The sequence below is a fragment of the Pseudophryne corroboree genome, chromosome 4 (assembly GCF_028390025.1).
Source record: "Pseudophryne corroboree isolate aPseCor3 chromosome 4, aPseCor3.hap2, whole genome shotgun sequence".
NCBI classification, from domain to species: Eukaryota; Metazoa; Chordata; class Amphibia; order Anura; family Myobatrachidae; genus Pseudophryne; species Pseudophryne corroboree.
In genome coordinates, this window is record NC_086447.1 from 930,019,174 (window position 1) to 930,043,150 (window position 23,977).

The following is a 23,977-nucleotide window of genomic DNA, read 5'->3' on the forward strand; positions in this document are numbered from 1 at the left end:
GTCACAAATGACGTAACATAGAGGAGGTGCCTAGATGGCTAACGTCCCTACCTCTGCTAACTTTGGCCTCACAGGTGGAGCAGATGCGTTCTCAAACATTGCCAGGATTTGGGTAAAAATAATGGCTTTTTTGGTCTTATGCCCAGGTATCACAATGGCTTTTTTTTAATCACAGGCAAGAACTGCAGACGCTAGCGGCTGACTTAAACAAACAACATCAACATCCTCATCTTCAGTGTCAGATAGTTGTAGTACACATATATCTGCCTTATCTTGTTCCACTTCCACACAAGCATCCTCAATTTCTATTATACCCACATCACCATCTTTACTTTTGCTGCTCCCCACATGTGCAGATGGTGCAGAAATGGTGGAAGGAGGTGAAAGAGGCTTCTCTATGAGGACAGTGTGCGAAATGTCAGACTCACACATAGCTAACGTTGACACCCCTAAACATTCCTCAGGAATGGTTCTGAAAGCACAGTTTGTTTCACTGCTTTAGTGGTTTTCATTTTCTTGACACCTGTTCTAGTGAAAAGTTCTTGCATTGACATGAGATGTAGAAAAAGATGCCTCACTGACAGCTGCAGAACCACCACTTATAAATAAAGGCCAAGGCTGCCTTTCCTTGCCACTTCGTGTGGTGAATGGTATATTGCCAATTTCATGTTTCTCTGCAGCTAACTTTCCTTTCGATGTTATTTTCTTTACCACTATAAAATTAAATTGATTCTTTCATTTTACATTCCCTGATTTAAGCCCTCTATGCCCTTGGGCATCATCCTTAGTAGATGACATTGACGGACTTGTATCGTCATGACTGATGGCAGCACCTGTCGCACTAGAATGTGCTTCTTGCTCTTCTCTCAATTGTTCTTCGACCATATTTATCACCAAAAACGAACAAAGTGGGGTACAGCACATACCACAACTTGTACAAAAAAGTACCACCTACAGTGTCACAATATGTGTATTAGTCAGAAACAATAATCTAACACTGCAGTTTTCTTTCGTCTACAGTGTCACACAATACATGTATTAGTCAGAAATAATAATCTAACAGTGCAGTTTACTTTCACCTACAGTGTCACACAATTCATGTACGAGCCAGAAATAATAATCTAATGCTGCGGTTTTCTTTAACCTTCAGTGTCACACAATATGTGCATGAGTCAGAAATAATAATCTAACAGTGCGGTTTACTTTCACCTACAGTGTCAAACAATTCATGTATGAGTCAGAAATAATAATCTAACAGTGCGGTTTACTAGGCTTCCTTCAGGGCCCGCAGTTCCCCTGCACCCAGTCACACATGGACTGCACACCGGGAAAGCTCAGATGTACAGGACAGCAGGCTGCCCTCCTCCATCACAAACACACCATTTCTCTTTTTAGTACAGCTCTCAATCTCTGCTCTCACAGATGAATGCTCACCCACTGGCACATGCCGCACCCAAGCAGCGACGGAGATGGCCGAGTCCACATGTGGAGCTGCTGCTGCGAGTGGCTCCCCCCAGACAGCTCAGAGTGGTGCTTGTTTTGGTGACAGTCCCTGCAGTGCACTCCTACTCGGTTCTGGACTGCTGCTGGTAAGGAACCTAGGAGATGGATGGCATTGGGGTCATGGGAAATCCGCTGCAGTGCTGCATCATAAATGATGGAGCTGTATTTTTTGCTGTGCCGCAAGCCGGGGGGCCGGGGGGTGGGATTTGGGCTGCTGCATCAAAAGTGTATGTGTGTATACTGTATTAATGTGCATCATTGTATATATGTGTTAGTCTGTATTGTACTGTATGTCTTTGTGTGTATGTGTGTATATGTGTATATATGTTATGTGTTAGTGTGTATGTGTGTGTATATGTTATGTGTTAGTGTGTATGGGATGCAGTCAATTTACCTCCAATTAAAATCCCGACGGTCAAAATCCCGACAACAATTGACCGACGGTCAAAATCCTGACAAGGTCAAAATCCCGACATGGACAAAATATCGACATTTAAAATACCGACAAGGTCAAAATACCGACATGTAAAATGCCGATGTACAATAACAGTGGGCTGATGCACAGGAAGGACCATCAAGTCTTCCCTGCACATCGGTTCTCTGTCACTCATTCCTGCAAAGTCCACAATGCTCCACCCATATGTAGCGTCATGATGTGTGACATCATATTGGGGTAGAGCGGTGTGGCAAAATCTTTTTTTTTTTTTTGGTGGGGGGGCCCTGTCTATTTTGTCAGCCCCGGGCCCCACAATTTCTGATGGCAGCTCTGCCGGTGGGTAACATCATCTTTGGGTAGCATTTCCTAATAGAAACCTATGGGCTTCTTTTCATGACTTCCCCTTAGAGGGATCCAATCGGATTCCTCCCAGCACCACACGCAGCAGCTGCGTCACTCTGCGCATGCAGCAGAGATTTTGGTATTTTTGTGTTTCTGCTGTGGAGCGTATCCACCCTCTCAGCAGCGACCCGCCAACAGCATCTAACCCCCTACTCTGGATTAGCACAGTCGCTACTGGGAAATTGGTACATGACAGTTAGGAGCTGATTGAGGTGCTGAGGGACTAAGCCTACAGTGCTGGTTATTTTTATTTCTCTTACATCCTAGAGGATGCTGGGGTCCGCATTAGTACCATGGGGCGGGTTCACCAGGAGCCATTGGCACTTTAAGAGTTTGAGAGTGTGGGCTGGCCCCTCCCTCTATGCCCCTCCTACCAGACTCAGTTTAGAAAATGTGCCCAGAGGAGCCGGTCACAGCTAGGGGAGCTCTACAGAGCTTCCCTAGAAAAGTTTTATTTAGAGTTTTTTTTTTTTTACAGGGAGGCTGCTGGCAACAGCCTCCCTGCAGCGTGCGACTAAGGGGGGGAGTAGTGTCCGCCCTGCGGGGTCTGAGCCACTTACTTCGCTGACAGGACACTGAGCTCCTGAGGGGTCAGATCGTTCCCCGCCGCAGGGGATCACTCACCCCAGCAGTATGCCGCCACCCCCTTACAGAGCTGAAGAATCGGTGGCGAGTGAGGCACCGACCCCCCTAGCAAGCTGGGGGTCAGTGTGAAGATCGCGGCAGCAGGGTAGGAGCGCAGTATTAACTGCGCTCCGGAAGGCTCAGCGGTACATGGTGCGGCGCTGTGAGGGGTGCCCTGAGCCAGCGCTACACCCTACATTGGTCCAAAAGCCTGTCGGGGTCCCCGGATCTCAGACAGCACTCAATCCTCAGGCCAGTATAATCTGTGGAAGAGCGGGTAGACAGCGCCATTTTGGGGGCGGAGCTTCTCCTCAGAGCGGACCCAGCATCGTTTAGCGCCATTTTCCTGCCTGCACAGCGCTGATCAGGAGAAACAGGTCCCTCCACAGCAACTCCAGCTATCTGTAAATGGTACCAGGGGGTTGTAGAAGCGGGGGGGGGGGGAGGCTGCAATACGACTGTGCATCAAATTAAGGTGCACAGTCAGCACTGAAAAGGGGTCTCCCTTTGGTTAGAAGCGCTGTGTGTGGGTTTGCTCCAATCTGTGTCTCTCTTGCCATTCTTGGGGGGGAAACTCTGTCTGCCCCCACCTCTTTGTGTGTGTGTGTGTGTGTGTGTGTGTGTGTGTGTGTGTGTGTGTGTGTGTGTGTGTGTGTGTGTGTAGTGTTTGGTGGTCTCCTTTAGCTATGTCCAGGGACACTGTGTCATATGCTGCGGAGGATATGTCCTCCCAGGATGATCCCATTCCATGTAATCAGGATAGCACTGGTTTAGCACAGATTCCAGCAAGGGAACCTGAGTGGTTTTCCTCTATCAAATCTTGGATTTCTCAGATTTCAGACAGGATTGCAAGTAATGAATCTGCAACCCAGGTATTACAGAACTCTATGGCAGTATGGCCCGATTCTGGTACCTCAGGATGCTCCGCTATATACCCCCACAAACGTGCGCTTGTTCATGTCACGCAGGATGACACGGATACCGATTCTGACACCACAGGCGGTAATAGGGATGTGTTGCGGGGGTCTGCCTCTCTTGCAAAGGGGGTGCAATTGATGATAGAGGCTATCAGGGATGTGTTGAATATTAATGATACCACACCTGAGCAGGTTGAGGAGGCTTTTTTCACTGAAAATAAGAAAGCCTCGCTAACCTTCCCTGCGTCAAAGGAATTAAATGCTATATTTGAGAAAGCATGGGAAAACCCCGAGAAAAAATTCCAGGTACCTAAAAGGGTCCAGGTGGCGTTCCCTTTCCCTGAGGAGGATAGAAAAAAATGGGAAAACCCGCCAATTGTTGACGCATCTGTGCCCAGACTCTCAAAAAAGGTGGCTTTGCCTGTTCCGGGATCTACCGCCTTAAAGGAGCCGGCTGATCGCAAAATTGATAATACACTTAAATCAATGTACACTGCTTCGAGGGCCATATTACGTCCCACTATTGCTAGTGCATGGATTGCAAAAGCTATAGTAAAGTAGTCAGGCACCTTACTTGAGGATTTGGATACGATGGATAAGGGTGATGTTGAATTGTTTTTGCGTAACATTCACGATTCAGCAGGTTTTATGGTAGAATCCATGAAAGACCTGGGTTCCATGGCTGCGGGAATCTCTCCCATGTCTGTTTCAGCTCGTCAGGGACTCTGGCTGTGCCAGTGGTCGGCCGACGCAGAATCCAGGAAAAGCGTGGAGTCCCTACCCTACACAAGTCAGGCTCTCTTTGGGGAAGCTTTGGATGCGTGGATATCCACGGCTACAGCGGGTAAGTCTCCGTTTCTTCCCTCAGCTGCACCTGCTCCGAAGAAATCCTTTTACTCATCAGCATCACAGTCCTTTCGGACTAACAAGCCTAGAAAGGCCAAACCGTCCAATACCTTTTTTAGGGGATGTCGAGTTAAATCCAGGAAACCTGCTGCCACAGGTTCCCAGGAACAAAAGCCTGTTTCGGGTACGCCAAAGTCCTCTGCATGACGGTGGACCGCGCGGCCTGGAGGTGGGGCCAGTGGGAGTGAGACTCAGACAGTTCAGTCACGTCTGGGTATCATCCGGCCTGGATCCCTGGGTGATAGATATTGTGTCCCAGGGTTACAGGCTGGAATTTCAAAATCTCCCTCCTCACCGATTTTTCAAATCAGGCTTGCCAGTTCTACTGGCAGACAGAATTGTCCTACAAGAGGCTGTCCAGAAGTTGGTGGAGGCACAGGTCATTGTGCCAGTTCCTCCTCATTTGCAAACCACAGGTTACTATTCAAACCTTTTCGTGGTACCAAAACCGGATGGTTCGGTCAGGCCCATTCTGAACCTAAAATCGCTGAACCCCTTTCTGGGGGAGTTCAAGTTCAAAATGGAGTCCCTCCGGGCGGTGATATCAGGTTTGGAAGAGGGGGAATTCCTGGTATCCCTGGATATCAAAGATGTGTACCTCCACATTCCGATTTGGCTGCCGCATCAGGCTTATATCCCTTTCGCATTACTGGACTGTCATTTCCAGTTCCTGGTCCTGCCATTCGGCCTCTCAACAGCACCGAGGATGTTCACCAAGGTGATGGCAGAGCTGATGGTTCTCCTCCGCAAACAAGGGTGAACATCATTCCATATCTGGACGATCTGCTGATAAAGGCATCGTCCAAGGAGAAGCTGTTGCAATCCATTGTTCTCACAACCCAACTATTCAGACTCCACGGTTGGATTCTGAACCTTCCAAATTCACATTTGGAACCAAACCAGAGGTTGTCTTTTCTGGGTATGATCCTCGACACAGAAGTGCAGAGGGTGTTTCTCCCACAGGAAAAGGCGTTGGTTTTACAGACAATGGATCGGGATGTCCTGAAGCCAGCCCGGGTGTCGGTTCATCAATGCATTCGCCTTTTGGGACAGATGGTGGCCTCTTACGAGGCTCTCCAGTATAGGAGGCTCCATGCTCGGACCTTCCAACTCGATCTCCTGGACAAGTGGTCAGGATCTCATCTCCACATGCACCAGAGAATTCGTCTGTCGCCAAAGGCCAGGATTTCACTCCTCTGGTGGCTCCAACTGCCTCACCTTCTGGAGGGCCGCAGGTTCGGGATTCAGGACTGGGTCCTTCTAACCACGGATGCGAGCCTCCGGGGCTGGAGCGCAGTGACTCAGGGGGAAACCTTCCAAGGAAGGTGGTCAAGTCTGGAGGCTGGCCTGCAGGTCAACCTCCTGGAACTAAGAGCCGTCTACAACGGTCTTCTTCAGGCGGCGCATCTTCTAAGAAATCGGGCTATTCAAGTACAGTCGGACAATGTAAAGACGGGGGCTTACATAAATCGACAGGGAGGAACGAAGAGCAGAGCTGCAATGGCAGAGGTAACAAGAATCAACCTCTGGGCAGAAAGACACGCGTTGGCGCTCTCAGCAATCTTCATTCCGGGAGTGGACAAATGGGAAGCAGACTTCCTCAGCAGACACGATCTCCATCCAGGGGTGTGGGGTCTCCATCCGGAGGTGTTCAAGGACATAACAGACCTTTGGGGGTTACCCCAAATAGACATGATGGCCTCTCGTCTCAACAAGAAGCTTGGACGCTATTGTTCCAGGTCGAGGGACCCAAAAGCAGTGGCAGAGGACGCCCTGGTGTCTCCGTGGGTGTTCCAGTCGGTGTACGTGTTTCCACCACTTCCACTCATTTCAAGAGTTCTAAAGCTCGTAACGAGAACAAGAGTTCAAGAGATCCTCATTGCTCCAGACTGGCCAAGGCGGGCTTGGTACGCGGACCTTCTGAATCTCTTGCAGGAAGAGCCGAGGCCTCTTCCTCTTCGGGAGGACCTGCTACAGCAGGGGCCGTTCACCTATCAAGACTTACCGCGGCTACGGCATGGAAGTTTGACATTTGACGGCATGGAAGTTGAGCGCCTGATACTTGCTCGGAAGGGCATTCCGAAGAAGATCATTCCTACCCTAATACAGGCTAGGAAAGGGGTAACGTCTAAACATTACCATCGTATTTGGAAGAAATATGTCTCTTGGTGTGAATCCAAGAAATTTCCTGTGGTGGAGTTTCAACTGGGACATTTTCCTCTCTTCCTGCAAGCAGGTGTGGCTATGGACCTGAGATTGGGATCTGTGAAGCTCCAGATTTCGGCCCTGTCCATTTTCTTCCAGAAACAATTGGCTGCCCTCCCTGAGGTTCAGACCTTTTTGAAGGGAGTTCTGCACATCCAACCTCCCTTTGTACCGCCTACGGCGCCTTGGGACCTTAACGTGGTGTTGCAGTTTCTCCAGTCGGACTGGTTTGATCCTCTACAGGAGGTTGAGGTCAAATTTCTTACATGGAAGGCTGTCACGTTGTTGGCCTTAGCTTCTGCTAGACGTGTGTCAGAATTGGGGGCTTTGTCGTGTAAAAGCCCTTACTTGATCTTTCACGAAGCTAGAGCTGAGCTCAGAACACGTCAGCAGTTTCTTCCGAAGGTTGTGTCGGTATTTCATATCAAGTGGCTACTGACTCCAATTTCTTCAAAGTCCTTGGATGTTGTGAGGGCTTTGAAAATCTATGTGAAGAGGACTGCTCGTCACAGGAAATCGGACTTTCTGTTTGTCCTGTATGATCCCAAGAAAATTGGGTGTCCTGCTTCAAAGCAGACTATATCTCGCTGGATTAGGTTCACTATCAGCATGCGTATTCTACGGCAGGATTGCCGTGTCCAAAATCTGTTAAGGCCCACTCTACTCGTAAGGTGGGGTCTTCCTGGGCGGCTGCCCGGGGTGTCTTGGCGTTACAGCTTTGCCGAGCGGCAACTTGGTCTGGGTCGAACACGTTTGCTAAGTTTTACAAGTTCAATACTTTGGCCTCTGATGATCTGACGTTCAGTCAGGGCGGGATGTACTATATGTCATCGCCGCCCCTCGCCGCCTACCGCAGTGATACTAATCGCATATGTACAAACATATGCGATTAGTATCGCAATGCGGTATAGGAGGCCCCCGCGATGATGTGTGCAGGGGTCGGCGGGGGTCAGCACGGGTCTCCGTCACCTCCCAGACCCGGGAGGTGACGTGTTCAGGGAGTCCCCGGGCTCCTCCTCCTCCCCCCTATAGCCCGAAGGAGATAAGGCTGTGCTGCGGGGGAGAAGGAGGAGGGGGGCCGCAGCAGCACAGGTATGCCGGGGGAGAAGGGTCGTCGTGTGCGGCGCGGGGGGGGGGGGGGAGCGGCGGGATGCGGCGGTAAGAATCCCATAGGCTTTTATAGGGTATCGCCATAAAAAGATGACGATACCCTATGGGGCGAAAACGAGGCGGTCGGGGGTTAGTACATACGAAAATGCGGTAAAACGGGGTTTTACCGCATTTTCCCTTTAGTACATCCCGCCCTCAATCAGTTCTGCAGGAGCCTCCGCGCTCTCCCTCCCGTTCTGGGAGCTTTGGTACATCCCCATGGTACTAATGTGGACCCCAGCATCCTCTAGGACGTAAGAGAAAATAGGATTTTGGTACCTACCGGTAAATCCTTTTCTCGTAGTCCATAGAGGATGCTGGGCGCCCGCCCAGCGCTTCGTTTTCCTGCAATTGTTATCTGGTTCAGTACAACTTTGCTTAGTTATGTACTGCATTGTTACTTGGTAAGTAATGTTTCAGCAGTTGCTGAGTGTTCAAGCTTCGTTGGCTTTATGTGCCTTGTATGTGTGAGCTGGTATGAATCTCACCACTATCTGTATATAATCCTTCTCTCGAAGATGTCCGTCTCCTTGGGCACAGTTTCTAAACTGAGTCTTGTAGGAGGGGCATAGAGGGAGGAGCCAGCCCACACTCTCAAACTCTTAAAGTGCCAGTGGCTCCTGGTGGACCCGTCTATACCCCATGGTACTAATGTGGACCCCGGCATCCTCTACGGACGTCGAGAAAAGGGTTTACCGGTAGGTAATTAAAATCCTTTTTTTTTCATATGCGTACCAACTGCCAATGTGTGTTGTTTTTACCTCTCGGTGCCAATGGGAGTGGGGTCATTTCAAGAATTTGCTATGTGACCCACAAAGTTCTAGTTATGCCCTGGGACGGAGACAGTACCCCTGGGGGGGTTGGGATTGAAATGCCGGTGGATGGGATGCCGGCGGTTAGAATACCGACTACGGCATCCCGATATTCATAATCAGAGGCGGATTGGTCATAGGGCTTACAGGGAAGATCCCCGGTGGGCCGACGCACCCGTGGGGCCTCTTTAGTTTGAGGACATGTGGTCCTTTTTATAGACATACTGAATAAGATGCAAAATAATTTGCATATATGAAAATGACTTTGCCACTTAGCCTGTGATTGCAGATGATCTAGTGTATGCTCTGTCTGCCTGCTTGGCTGACATATAAGATTGAGTGAATAGTGATTGGGATACGGTTGGTGTAATAAGCAAGAAAATATATCTTTCTAAAGAATGATATAGTTTCCTAAATTCTGAAGGTGTATCATATAATGTGCTCATAATATGTAATTTTATTTCTTTTTAACTTCCCCCTTGATGCTGGACATCCCCACTATCTGGAAAGTCTTGGGGGGAGGGAGCTGCTGCCATGGCCCATGGCTAGACCTTACACCTCTGGTGCTACCCAAGTGGGGCCACTATTACAAATTTTTCCAGGGCCGCTTTTTGTTCCCAGTCCGCCCCTGTTCATAATCCTGACGGGATGGTAAGTCGGAATTCCAGCGTCGGGATTCTGACTGCCGGGATTCCTCTTGGAGGACACAGCAGCCCCAGCCCTTTGATGGACAACACAGCACCCCTGGACGGACACCGCACAGACACGTTTATTCAATACAAGCTCCACAGCCGGAGCGAAGATGGCACGTTCACCATTTTCTACCTTTATAGAGTCCAAAACCTGCGAGAATCCGACAGCGGGAGGATGATGTTTTGCTTATATGTATGTATATATTAGAGATGTGCGGCGGGCACTTTTCGTGTTTTGTGTTTTGGTTCTGGTTCCATGCTCGTGTTTTGGATCTGAATTGGTTTTGCAAAAAACATAAAAACAGCTAAAATCACAGAATTCGGGGGTAATTTTGATCCTACGGTATTATTAACCTCAATAACATTCATTTCCACTCATTTCCAGTCTATTCTGAACACCTCACACCTCACAATATTGTTTTTAAGCCTAAAAGTTGCACCGAGGTGGCTGTATGACTAAGCTAAGCGACACAAGTGTGCGGCACAAACACCTGGCCCATCTAGGGTTGGCACTGAAGTCCCACTGCACTAATGGCGGATACCGGACGCACGTCTAACACCAACGTAGCTGTCAAGGCCTCAGTTATCTGCTTTGCAACAGGATGACTGCTGTGATATTTCATCTTCCTCGCAAAAAACTGTTGGACAGTCATTTGTTTAGTTGAAGTAGTACAAGTGGTCTTCCGACGTCCCCTCTGGGATGACGATCGACTCCCAGCAGCAACAACAGCAGCAGTGGCATCAGCAGTAGGAGGAAGTGGTTCTTGATCTTTCCCTATTTTATCCTCCACATTTTTGTTCTCCATTAATTTTCTGGAGTTATATAACAAAATGCAGCAAAGGAGAGCGTACCACTACACCACACAGGGCAAACACTGTAAAAATTATTTGGATTAAATATTAATAACCCCTTTATTTGGAGTAAATAATATACAGCACAGGACAGCACCACTGAACTTATATGGCAGCACCACTGGACTCGACTTATACAGCAGTACCACTGGATTTAAACAGCAGTACCACTGGATTTAAACAGCAGTACCACTGGACATATATGTCAGTATCACTGAACTTATACGTCAGTATCACTGGACTGGATTTATACGCCAGTACCACTGGATTTATATGGCAGTACCACTGGACATATATGGCAGTATCACTGGATTTATACAGCAGTACCACTAAATATATACGGCAGTATCACTGAAATTATATGGCAGTACCACTGGACATATACGGCAGTATCACTGGACTGGATTTATACGGCTGTACCACTGGACTTATACGGCAGTATCACTGGATTTATACGGCAGTACTACTGGACATATACAGTAGAGATGAGCGGGTTCGGTTTCTCTGAATCCGAACCCGCCAGAACTTCATGTTTTTTTTCACGGGTCCGAGCGACTCGGATCTTCCCGCCTTGCTCGGTTAACCCGAGCGCGCCTGAACGTCATCATGACGCTGTCGGATTCTCGCGAGGCTCGGATTCTATCGCGAGACTCGGATTCTATATAAGGAGCCGCGCGTCGCCGCCATTTTCACACGTGCATTGAGATTGATAGGGAGAGGACGTGGCTGGCGTCCTCTCCGTTTAGAATAGATTAGAGAGACACTTGATTTACTAATTTTGGGGAGCATTAGGAGAACTCAGTAGTGTACAGTGCAGAGTTTTGCTGATAGTGACCAGTGACCAGTGCCACCAGTTTTATTTATAATCCGTTCTCTGCCTGAAAAAAGCGATACACAGCACACAGTGACTCAGTCACATACCATATCTGTGTGCACTGCTCAGGCTCAGGCCAGTGTGCTGCATCATCTATTATCTATATATAATATTATATATATATCTGTCTGACTGCTCAGCTCACACAGCTTATAATTGTGGGGGAGACTGGGGAGCACTACTGCAGTGCCAGTTATAGGTTATAGCAGGAGCCAGGAGTACATAATATATTATATAGTGAGTGACCACCAGACACACAGTGCAGTTTATTTAATATATCCGTTCTCTGCCTGAAAAAAGCGATACACACAGTGACTCAGTCAGTCACATACCATATCTGTGTGCACTGCTCAGGCTCAGGCCAGTGTGCTGCATCATCTATATATATTATATATCTGTCTGACTGCTCAGCTCACACAGCTTATAATTGTGGGGGAGACTGGGGAGCACTACTGCAGTGCCAGTTATAGGTTATAGCAGGAGCCAGGAGTACATAATATTATATTAAAATTAAACAGTGCACACTTTTGCTGCAGGAGTGCCACTGCCAGTGTGACTAGTGACCAGTGACCTGACCACCAGTATATAATATTAGTAGTATACTATCTCTTTATCAACCAGTCTATATTAGCAGCAGACACAGTACAGTGCGGTAGTTCACGGCTGTGGCTACCTCTGTGTCGGCACTCGGCAGCCCGTCCATAATTGTATATACCACCTAACCGTGGTTTTTTTTTCTTTCTTTATACATACATACTAGTTACGAGTATACTATCTCTTTATCAACCAGTCTATATATTAGCAGCAGACACAGTACAGTGCGGTAGTTCACGGCTGTGGCTACCTCTGTGTCGGCACTCGGCAGCCCGTCCATAATTGTATATACCACCTAACCGTGGTTTTTTTTTCTTTCTTTATACATACATACTAGTTACGAGTATACTATCTCTTTATCAACCAGTCTATATATTAGCAGCAGACACAGTACAGTGCGGTAGTTCACGGCTGTGGCTACCTCTGTGTCGGCACTCGGCAGCCCGTCCATAATTGTATATACCACCTAACCGTGGTTTTTTTTTCTTTCTTTATACATACATACTAGTTACGAGTATACTATCTCTTTATCAACCAGTCTATATTAGCAGCAGACACAGTACAGTGCGGTAGTTCACGGCTGTGGCTACCTCTGTGTCGGCACTCGGCAGCCCGTCCATAATTGTATATACCACCTAACCGTGGTTTTTTTTTCTTTCTTTATACATACATACTAGTTACGAGTATACTATCTCTTTATCAACCAGTCTATATATTAGCAGCAGACACAGTACAGTGCGGTAGTTCACGGCTGTGGCTACCTCTGTGTCGGCACTCGGCAGCCCGTCCATAATTGTATATACCACCTAACCGTGGTTTTTTTTTTCTTTCTTTATACATACATACTAGTTACGAGTATACTATCTCTTTATCAACCAGTCTATATTAGCAGCAGACACAGTACAGTGCGGTAGTTCACGGCTGTGGCTACCTCTGTGTCGGCACTCGGCAGCCCGTCCATAATTGTATATACCACCTAACCGTGGTTTTTTTTTCTTTCTTTATACATACATACTAGTTACGAGTATACTATCTCTTTATCAACCAGTCTATATATTAGCAGCAGACACAGTACAGTGCGGTAGTTCACGGCTGTGGCTACCTCTGTGTCGGCACTCGGCAGCCCGTCCATAATTGTATATACCACCTAACCGTGGTTTTTTTTTCTTTCTTTATACATACATACTAGTTACGAGTATACTATCTCTTTATCAACCAGTCTATATTAGCAGCAGACACAGTACAGTGCGGTAGTTCACGGCTGTGGCTACCTCTGTGTCGGCACTCGGCAGCCCGTCCATAATTGTATATACCACCTAACCATGGTTTTTTTTTCTTTCTTTATACATACATACTAGTTACGAGTATACTATCTCTTTATCAACCAGTCTATATATTAGCAGCAGACACAGTACAGTGCGGTAGTTCACGGCTGTGGCTACCTCTGTGTCGGCACTCGGCAGCCCGTCCATAATTGTATATACCACCTAACCGTGGTTTTTTTTTCTTTCTTTATACATACATACTAGTTACGAGTATACTATCTCTTTATCAACCAGTCTATATTAGCAGCAGACACAGTACAGTGCGGTAGTTCACGGCTGTGGCTACCTCTGTGTCGGCACTCGGCAGCCCGTCCATAATTGTATATACCACCTAACCGTGGTTTTTTTTTTCTTTCTTTATACATACATACTAGTTACGAGTATACTATCTGTTTATCAACCAGTCTATATTAGCAGCAGACACAGTACAGTGCGGTAGTTCACGGCTGTGGCTACCTCTGTGTCGGCACTCGGCAGCCCGTCCATAATTGTATACTAGTATCCAATCCATCCATCTCCATTGTTTACCTGAGGTGCCTTTTAGTTGTGCCTATTAAAATATGGAGAACAAAAATGTTGAGGTTCCAAAATTAGGGAAAGATCAAGATCCACTTCCACCTCGTGCTGAAGCTGCTGCCACTAGTCATGGCCGAGACGATGAAATGCCAGCAACGTCGTCTGCCAAGGCCGATGCCCAATGGCATAGTACAGAGCATGTCAAAACCAAAACACCAAATATCAGTAAAAAAAGGACTCCAAAACCTAAAATAAAATTGTCGGAGGAGAAGCGTAAACTTGCCAATATGCCATTTACCACACGGAGTGGCAAGGAACGGCTGAGGCCCTGGCCTATGTTCATGGCTAGTGGTTCAGCTTCACATGAGGATGGAAGCACTCAGCCTCTCGCTAGAAAACTGAAAAGACTCAAGCTGGCAAAAGCACCGCAAAGAACTGTGCGTTCTTTGAAATCCCAAATCCACAAGGAGAGTCCAATTGTGTCGGTTGCGATGCCTGACCTTCCCAACACTGGACGTGAAGAGCATGCGCCTTCCACCATTTGCACGCCCCCTGCAAGTGCTGGAAGGAGCACCCGCAGTCCAGTTCCTGATAGTCAGATTGAAGATGTCAGTGTTGAAGTACACCAGGATGAGGAGGATATGGGTGTTGCTGGCGCTGGGGAGGAAATTGACCAGGAGGATTCTGATGGTGAGGTGGTTTGTTTAAGTCAGGCACCCGGGGAGACACCTGTTGTCCGTGGGAGGAATATGGCCGTTGACATGCCAGGTGAAAATACCAAAAAAATCAGCTCTTCGGTGTGGAGGTATTTCACCAGAAATGCGGACAACAGGTGTCAAGCCGTGTGTTCCCTTTGTCAAGCTGTAATAAGTAGGGGTAAGGACGTTAACCACCTCGGAACATCCTCCCTTATACGTCACCTGCAGCGCATTCATAATAAGTCAGTGACAAGTTCAAAAACTTTGGGTGACAGCGGAAGCAGTCCACTGACCAGTAAATCCCTTCCTCTTGTAACCAAGCTCACGCAAACCACCCCACCAACTCCCTCAGTGTCAATTTCCTCCTTCCCCAGGAATGCCAATAGTCCTGCAGGCCATGTCACTGGCAATTCTGACGAGTCCTCTCCTGCCTGGGATTCCTCCGATGCATCCTTGCGTGTAACGCCTACTGCTGCTGGCGCTGCTGTTGTTGCCGCTGGGAGTCGATGGTCATCCCAGAGGGGAAGTCGTAAGCCCACTTGTACTACTTCCAGTAAGCAATTGACTGTTCAACAGTCCTTTGCGAGGAAGATGAAATATCACAGCAGTCATCCTACTGCAAAGCGGATAACTGAGGCCTTGGCATCCTGGGTGGTGAGAAACGTGGTTCCGGTATCCATCATTACTGCAGAGCCAACTAGAGACTTGTTGGAGGTACTGTGTCCCCGGTACCAAATACCATCTAGGTTCCATTTCTCTAGGCAGGCGATACCGAAAATGTACACAGACCTCAGAAAAAGAGTCACCAGTGTCCTAAAAAATGCAGCTGTACCCAATGTCCACTTAACCACGGACATGTGGACAAGTGGAGCAGGGCAGGGTCAGGACTATATGACTGTGACAGCCCACTGGGTAGATGTATGGACTCCCGCCGCAAGAACAGCAGCGGCGGCACCAGTAGCAGCATCTCGCAAACGCCAACTCTTTCCTAGGCAGGCTACGCTTTGTATCACCGCTTTCCAGAATACGCACACAGCTGAAAACCTCTTACGGCAACTGAGGAAGATCATCGCGGAATGGCTTACCCCAATTGGACTCTCCTGTGGATTTGTGGCATCGGACAACGCCAGCAATATTGTGTGTGCATTAAATATGGGCAAATTCCAGCACGTCCCATGTTTTGCACATACCTTGAATTTGGTGGTGCAGAATTTTTTTAAAAACGACAGGGGCGTGCAAGAGATGCTGTCGGTGGCCAGAAAAATTGCGGGACACTTTCGGCGTACAGGCACCACGTACAGAAGACTGGAGCACCACCAAAAACTACTGAACCTGCCCTGCCATCATCTGAAGCAAGAAGTGGTAACGAGGTGGAATTCAACCCTCTATATGCTTCAGAGGTTGGAGGAGCAGCAAAAGGCCATTCAAGCCTATACAATTGAGCACGATATAGTAGGTGGAATGCACCTGTCTCAAGTGCAGTGGAGAATGATTTCAACGTTGTGCAAGGTTCTGATGCCCTTTGAACTTGCCACACGTGAAGTCAGTTCAGACACTGCCAGCCTGAGTCAGGTCATTCCCCTCATCAGGCTTTTGCAGAAGAAGCTGGAGGCATTGAAGAAGGAGCTAAAAGGGAGCGATTCCGCTAGGCATGTGGGACTTGTGGATGCAGCCCTTAATTCGCTTAACAAGGATTCACGGGTGGTCAATCTGTTGAAATCAGAGCACTACATTTTGGCCACCGTGCTCGATCCTAGATTTAAAGCCTACCTTGGATCTCTCTTTCCGGCAGACACAGGTCTGCTGGGGTTGAAAGACCTGCTGGTGACAAAATTGTCAAGTCAAGCGGAACGCGACCTGTCAACATCTCCTCCTTCACATTCTCCCGCAACTGGGGGTGCGAGGAAAAGGCTCAGAATTCCGAGCCCACCCGCTGGCGGTGATGCAGGGCAGTCTGGAGCGACTGCTGATGCTGACATCTGGTCCGGACTGAAGGACCTGACAACGATTACGGACATGTCGTCTACTGTCACTGCATATGATTCTCTCAACATTGATAGAATGGTGGAGGATTATATGAGTGACCGCATCCAAGTAGGCACGTCACACAGTCCGTACTTATACTGGCAGGAAAAAGAGGCAATTTGGAGGCCCTTGCACAAACTGGCTTTATTCTACCTAAGTTGCCCTCCCACAAGTGTGTACTCCGAAAGAGTGTTTAGTGCCGCCGCTCACCTTGTCAGCAATCGGCGTACAAGGTTACATCCAGAAAATGTGGAGAAGATGATGTTCATTAAAATGAATTATAATCAATTCCTCCGCGGAGACATTGACCAGCAGCAATTGCCTCCACAAAGTACACAGGGAGCTGAGATGGTGGATTCCAGTGGGGACGAATTGATAATCTGTGAGGAGGGGGATGTACACGGTGATATATCGGAGGGTGAAGATGAGGTGGACATCTTGCCTCTGTAGAGCCAGTTTGTGCAAGGAGAGATTAATTGCTTCTTTTTTGGGGGGGGTCCAAACCAACCCGTCATATCAGTCACAGTCGTGTGGCAGACCCTGTCACTGAAATGATGGGTTGGTTAAAGTGTGCATGTCCTGTTTTGTTTATACAACATAAGGGTGGGTGGGAGGGCCCAAGGACAATTCCATCTTGCACCTCTTTTTTCTTTTCTTTTTCTTTGCATCATGTGCTGATTGGGGAGGGTTTTTTGGAAGGGACATCCTGCGTGACACTGCAGTGCCACTCCTAGATGGGCCCGGTGTTTGTGTCGGCCACTAGGGTCGCTAATCTTACTCACACAGTCAGCTACCTCATTGCGCCTCTTTTTTTCTTTGCGTCATGTGCTGTTTGGGGAGGGTTTTTTGGAAGGGACATCCTGCGTGACACTGCAGTGCCACTCCTAGATGGGCCCGGTGTTTGTGTCGGCCACTAGGGTCGCTAATCTTACTCACACAGTCAGCTACCTCATTGCGCCTCTTTTTTTCTTTGCGTCATGTGCTGTTTGGGGAGGGTTTTTTGGAAGGGACATCCTGCGTGACACTGCAGTGCCACTCCTAGATGGGCCCGGTGTTTGTGTCGGCCACTAGGGTCGCTAATCTTACTCACACAGCTACCTCATTGCGCCTCTTTTTTTCTTTGCGTCATGTGCTGTTTGGGGAGGGTTTTTTGGAAGGGACATCCTGCGTGACACTGCAGTGCCACTCCTAGATGGGCCCGGTGTTTGTGTCGGCCACTAGGGTCGCTAATCTTACTCACACAGCTACCTCATTGCGCCTCTTTTTTTCTTTGCGTCATGTGCTGTTTGGGGAGGGTTTTTTGGAAGGGCCATCCTGCGTGACACTGCAGTGCCACTCCTAGATGGGCCCGGTGTTTGTGTCGGCCACTAGGGTCGCTAATCTTACTCACACAGCTACCTCATTGCGCCTCTTTTTTTCTTTGCGTCATGTGCTGTTTGGGGAGGGTTTTTTGGAAGGGACATCCTGCGTGACACTGCAGTGCCACTCCTAGATGGGCCCGGTGTTTGTGTCGGCCACTAGGGTCGCTTATCTTACTCACACAGCGACCTCGGTGCAAATTTTAGGACTAAAAATAATATTGTGAGGTGTGAGGTATTCAGAATAGACTGAAAATGAGTGTAAATTATGGTTTTTGAGGTTAATAATACTTTGGGATCAAAATGACCCCCAAATTCTATGATTTAAGCTGTTTTTTAGTGTTTTTTGAAAAAAACACCCGAATCCAAAACACACCCGAATCCGACAAAAAAAATTCGGTGAGGTTTTGCCAAAACGCGTTCGAACCCAAAACACGGCCGCGGAACCGAACCCAAAACCAAAACACAAAACCCGAAAAATTTCAGGCGCTCATCTCTAATATACAGCAGTATCACTGGACTTATACGCCAGTATCACAGGACTGGATTTATACGGCAGTATCACTGGACTTAAACTGCAGTATGCAAATTTGAAGTGTGGAGTAACTCGTTGGGCGCTGGAAAGTATATGGGCCGCCTTGGAAACACCCAGGGGTTTTCCTTTCCCCCCCAAATGAAACGTATATAGAAATGTGGGATGGTGTAGCCTGGGCGCCCACTTTCAGTGGCTGAGTGCAAACACAATTAATATTGGTTCACTTTGTAAACCGGTATTTTCACAGAGTGTGTCATAGGTTAATACCTCCAATGAATGTCATATAATTGTGTTATAATAGCAATAAAAAGTGGGCGCACAGGCTACACCATCCCACATTTCTATTAAACTGCAGTATCACTGGACTGGATTTATACGGCAGTACCACTGGACATATATGGCAGTATCACTGGATTTATACGGCAGTACCACTGGGCATATACGGCAGTATCACTGTACTTATACGGCAGTATTACTGGACTGGATTTATACGCCAGTACCACTGGACTTATACGCCAGTACCACTGGACATATACGGCAGTATCACTGGACTGGAGGTATACAGCAGTACCACTGGACATACTGTATACGGCAGTATCACTGGATTTATATGGCAGTACCACTGGACATATATGGCAGTATCACTGGATTTATATGGCAGTACCACTGGACATATGCGGCAGTATCACTGGACTGGATTTATACAGCAGTACCACTAAATATATACGGCAGTATCACTGAAATTATATGGCAGTACCACTGGACATATACGGCAGTATCACTGGACTGGATTTATACGGCAGTACCACTGGATTTATACAGCAGTATCACTGGACATATATGGCAGCATCACTGGACTTATACGGTAGTATCACTGGATATCTATGGCAGTACCATGGACTTATACAGCAGCACAGGGACACCATCACTGTACTGATGCCGGACAACACAGCACCACTGGACTGGACTTATACAGCAGCACTGGTCATATGGCAGCAGAGGACACCATCACTGTGACTGGACTGATGCAGCACAATACACGGACACTGGGGACGGAGACACATCCTCTCACTACACTCTCCAATTCTGGAGTGAAAATGGCGGGGACGCGCGGTTCCTTATATGAAATCCAAAACCCGCGAGAATCTGACAACGGGATGATGACGTTTTTCCTCGTTCTGGTTTCCGAGTCAGGTTTATTAAAGAATAAAACATGTAATTACAGTAGTATTGATGTAATATACTGTGTCCTCTGTTATATACATAGAATATGAATACTCACAATAACACTAATCATATACACCCTCAGTAAGGTTATTGCAGCTTGGGAGCAGATGCTTTGCCGCCATGCAACCTGCGCTGTGTCACCTGTCACTTGTCACCGTCCGCCCAGACTGACAGAGTAATGAGGACTGCTGAAGCGCGCCCCCCCCCCCCCCTCTCTCTCTCTCTCTGTCGCCGCATGCTCTTGATATAAACGTTGTAAAAGACACAAGCCGGAGACTGCGAGCACCAGGCTAAATGACTAGAGGTAAATTCCATGTTTTTCCACTTCAGTGAGCGCAACCTTTGTTGTGTGTGTTTCTGGTGCAAGCAGCTGCAGGTGCCCTGAAGTCAGCCAGTCCTATTTGTCTGCAATGTCATCCATGTTTACTTGCGGCAGTGGACTTTACATCCTGTCAGTATGCCAATCCAACAGGCCGCCAGGCACTGCAGCTGACAGTCAAATCTGCACCGCCGAATCCGTCTTCTGGAGAGAAAAAAAAGGCTAAAGAGGTTAATACACTCAAGTAAGGATAAACACACCAGCTGTTATGGCTTCTAATATTAAATGTCATTATCAAATAAAATAACTGCTAAGGAATAAAAGCCGCGGCTGCTTCTCCGGCTGAACTTTGCTACACAGCCTAAATAAATTCCTGTCATTATGCTCGGTACGGGAGAAACCCCAACAGTTTATTTTTAATTGTTATTTGATTCTGCGGCTGTAACTGTGTTATAACGAAGCAGCCCGTGCTTGCTCGTCTCACTCATTAGGGATAGAGAAGGTACACGGGTCGTCTTGGGAAAAAACATTGGCCCTCATTCCGAGTTGATCGCTCGCAAGGCGATTTTAGCAGAGTTACACACGCTAAGCCACCGCCTACTGGGAGTGAATCTTAGCTTCTTAAAATTGCGAACGATGTATTCGCAATATTGCGATTAAACACCTCGTAGCAGTTTCTGAGTAGCTTCAGACTTACTCGGCATCTGCGATCAGTTCAGTGCTTGTCGTTCCTGGTTTGACGTCACAAACACACCCAGCGTTCGCCCAGACACTCCTCCGTTTCTCCGACCACTCCTGCGTTTTTTCCGGAAACGGTAGCGTTTTGATCCACACGCCCATAAAACGGCCTGTTTCCGCCCAGTAACACCCATTTCCTGTCAATCACACTACGATCGCCGGAGCGAAGAAAAAGCCGTGAGTAAAAATACTATCTTCATTGTTAAATTACTTGGCGCAGTCGCAGTGCGAATATTGCGCATGCGTACTAAGCGGAATTTCACTGCGATGCGATGAAAATTACCGAGCGATCAACTCGGAATGAGGGCCATTTCTGAGGACACTTTGGTGACTGAGCTCTCAGAGGAGCCTCTCCTGGACCCAAAGGACTTTATTAAAGTGTAAGAACAAACCACAAGGGGTTAAAATTCCAAAGCAACTTCCAGCGGCCCAGGCTAGCGTATTTGTTCCATTTTGCAGTTTCTTTGTATTGATAAAATAAGAATTGCTGTGCTGGACATTTGCAATAGTGCACGTGAAGATACAATAGTCCAATACATTTTAGTTAACATTGCGCTTCGCTGCACAGAGGGGGTAATTCAGACCTGATTGTAGCAGCACATTTGTTAGCAGATGGGCAAAACCATGTGCACTGCAGGTGGGGCAGATATAACATGTGCAGAGAGAGTTAGATTTGGGTGGGGTGTGTTCAAACTGAAATCCAAATTGCAGTGTAAAAATAAAGCAGCCAGTATTTACCCTGCACAGAAACAAAATAACCCACCCAAATCTAACTCTCTCTGCACATGTTACACCTGCCCCACCTGCAGTGCACATGGTTTTGCCCATCTGCTAACAAATGTGCTGCTACAGGCCCTCATTCCGAGTTGTTCGCTCGCAAGGCGATTTTAGCAGAGTTGCTCACGCTAAGCAGCCGCCTACTGGGAGTGAATCTTAGCATCTTAAAAATGCGAACGATGTATTCGCAATATTGCGATTACACACCTCGTAGCAGTTTCAGAGTAGCTTCAGACTTACTCGGCAAGAGTCGGCATCTGCGATCAGTTCAGTGCTTGTCGTTCCTGGTTTGACGTCACAAACACTCCCAGCGTTCGCCCAGACACTCCTCCGTTTCTCCGGCCACTCCTGCGTTTTTTCCGGAAACGGTAGCGTTTTTTCCCACACGCCCATAAAACGGCCTGTTTCCGCCCAGTAACACCCATTTCCTGTCAATCACATTACGATCGCCAGAACGATGAAAAAGCCGTGAGTAAAATTACTAAGTGCATAGCAAATTTACTTGGCGCAGTCGCAGTGCGAACATTGCGCATGCGCATTAAGCGGAAAATCGCTGCGATGCGAAGATTTTTACAGAGCGAACAACTCGGAATGAGGGCCACAATCAGGTCGGAATTACCCCCAGAGAGCGCTGGGGGAAAGACACTGCCATGTCACTGGAGGGAACTATTATTTTCTGTGCACTGTCAGCACCAAACACACTGTTCATTTATTTTTAACTTGTGGTGCCATAATAATAATAATAATAATAATAATAACAACAATAACAATCATCATAATAATCATAATAATAATCATAATAATATATAAGCATCAGGTGTATAAGTTGACAGGTAAGTTAATGAAGAACACTATACACTTGCCATCTCTCTCCGAATGTCAGGGAGACTCCCTGAAATAGCAGCGATCTCCCTGACTCCCTGGACAGTCAGTAATCTCCCTGATTGCACCTCACCCCCGGTATATAGCGGTTACATTCTTGGGATCATCAGTCCTATTTACCTGCATATGTTATAAGGCACATTGGGCCTAATTCATACCTAATCGCTGCTGTGCGTTTTCGCACAGCAGCCGATCAGGTCTGAACTGTGCATGCGCCGGCACATGCCAGACAGCCGACGACCGTCTCAGTCCTGCGGTCGATGGGCGGGAGGGGACGGGCCGGCAGCGTTTGGCCGCCATTTTAGGGGCGCGGTCCGGGCAATGCAGGCATGCCCGGACCGTGCGGGGGTGGGCTGCGGCAGCTGCATGATGTCACATGCAGCCGCTGCAATCTGGACAGCGACGAGTAGCTCCCTGCCAGGGTGCAGGTGCAGCGCTGGTAGGGAGCTCCTCTTCAAGTACAAAAGCATCGCCGCTGTGTGATGCTTCTGTACTTGTGTGGCGGGGCAGGGCCTGACATGCGGGGCGGATTAGCCCTGTGCGGTGGAGGGTAGGGGGGTAGGGCCTGACATGCGGGGCGGATTAGCCCTGTGCGGTGGAGGGTAGGGGGGTAGGGCCTGACATGCGGGGCGGATTAGCCCTGTGCGGTGGAGGGTAGGGGGGTAGGGCCTGACATGCGGGGCGGACTAGCCCTGTGCGGTGGAGGGTAGGGGGGTAGGGCCTGACATGCGGGGCGGACTAGCCCTGTGCGGTGGAGGGTAGGGGGGTAGGGCCTGACATGCGGGGCGGATTAGCCCTGTGCGGTGGAGGGTAGGGGGGTAGGGCCTGACATGCGGGGCGGACTAGCCCTGTGCGGTGGAGGGTAGGGGGGTAGGGCCTGACATGCGGGGCGGACTAGCCCTGTGCGGTGGAGGGTAGGGGGGTAGGGCCTGACATGCGGGGCGGACTAGCCCTGTGCGGTGGAGGGTAGGGGGGTAGGGCCTGACATGCGGGGCGGATTAGCCCTGTGCGGTGGAGGGTAGGGGGGTAGGGCCTGACATGCGGGGCGGACTAGCCCTGTGCGGTGGAGGGTAGGGGGGGTAGGGCCTGACATGCGGGGCGGACTAGCCCTGTGCGGTGGAGGGTAGGGGGGTAGGGCCTGACATGCGGGGCGGACTAGCCCTGTGCGGTGGAGGGTAGGGGGGTAGGGCCTGACATGCGGGGCGGATTAGCCCTGTGCGGTGGAGGGTAGGGGGGTAGGGCCTGACATGCGGGGCGGACTAGCCCTGTGCGGTGGAGGGTAGGGGGGTAGGGCCTGACATGCGGGGCGGACTAGCCCTGTGCGGTGGAGGGTAGGGGGGTAGGGCCTGACATGCGGGGCGGATTAGCCCTGTGCGGTGGAGGGTAGGGGGGTAGGGCCTGACATGCGGGGCGGACTAGCCCTGTGCGGTGGAGGGTAGGGGGGTAGGGCCTGACATGCGGGGCGGATTAGCCCTGTGCGGTGGGGGGTAGGGCCTGACATGCGGGGCAGATTAGCCCTGTGCGGTGGAGGGTAGGGGGGTAGGGCCTGACATGCGGGGCAGATTAGCCCTGTGCGGTGGAGGGTAGGGGGGTAGGACCTGACATGCGGGG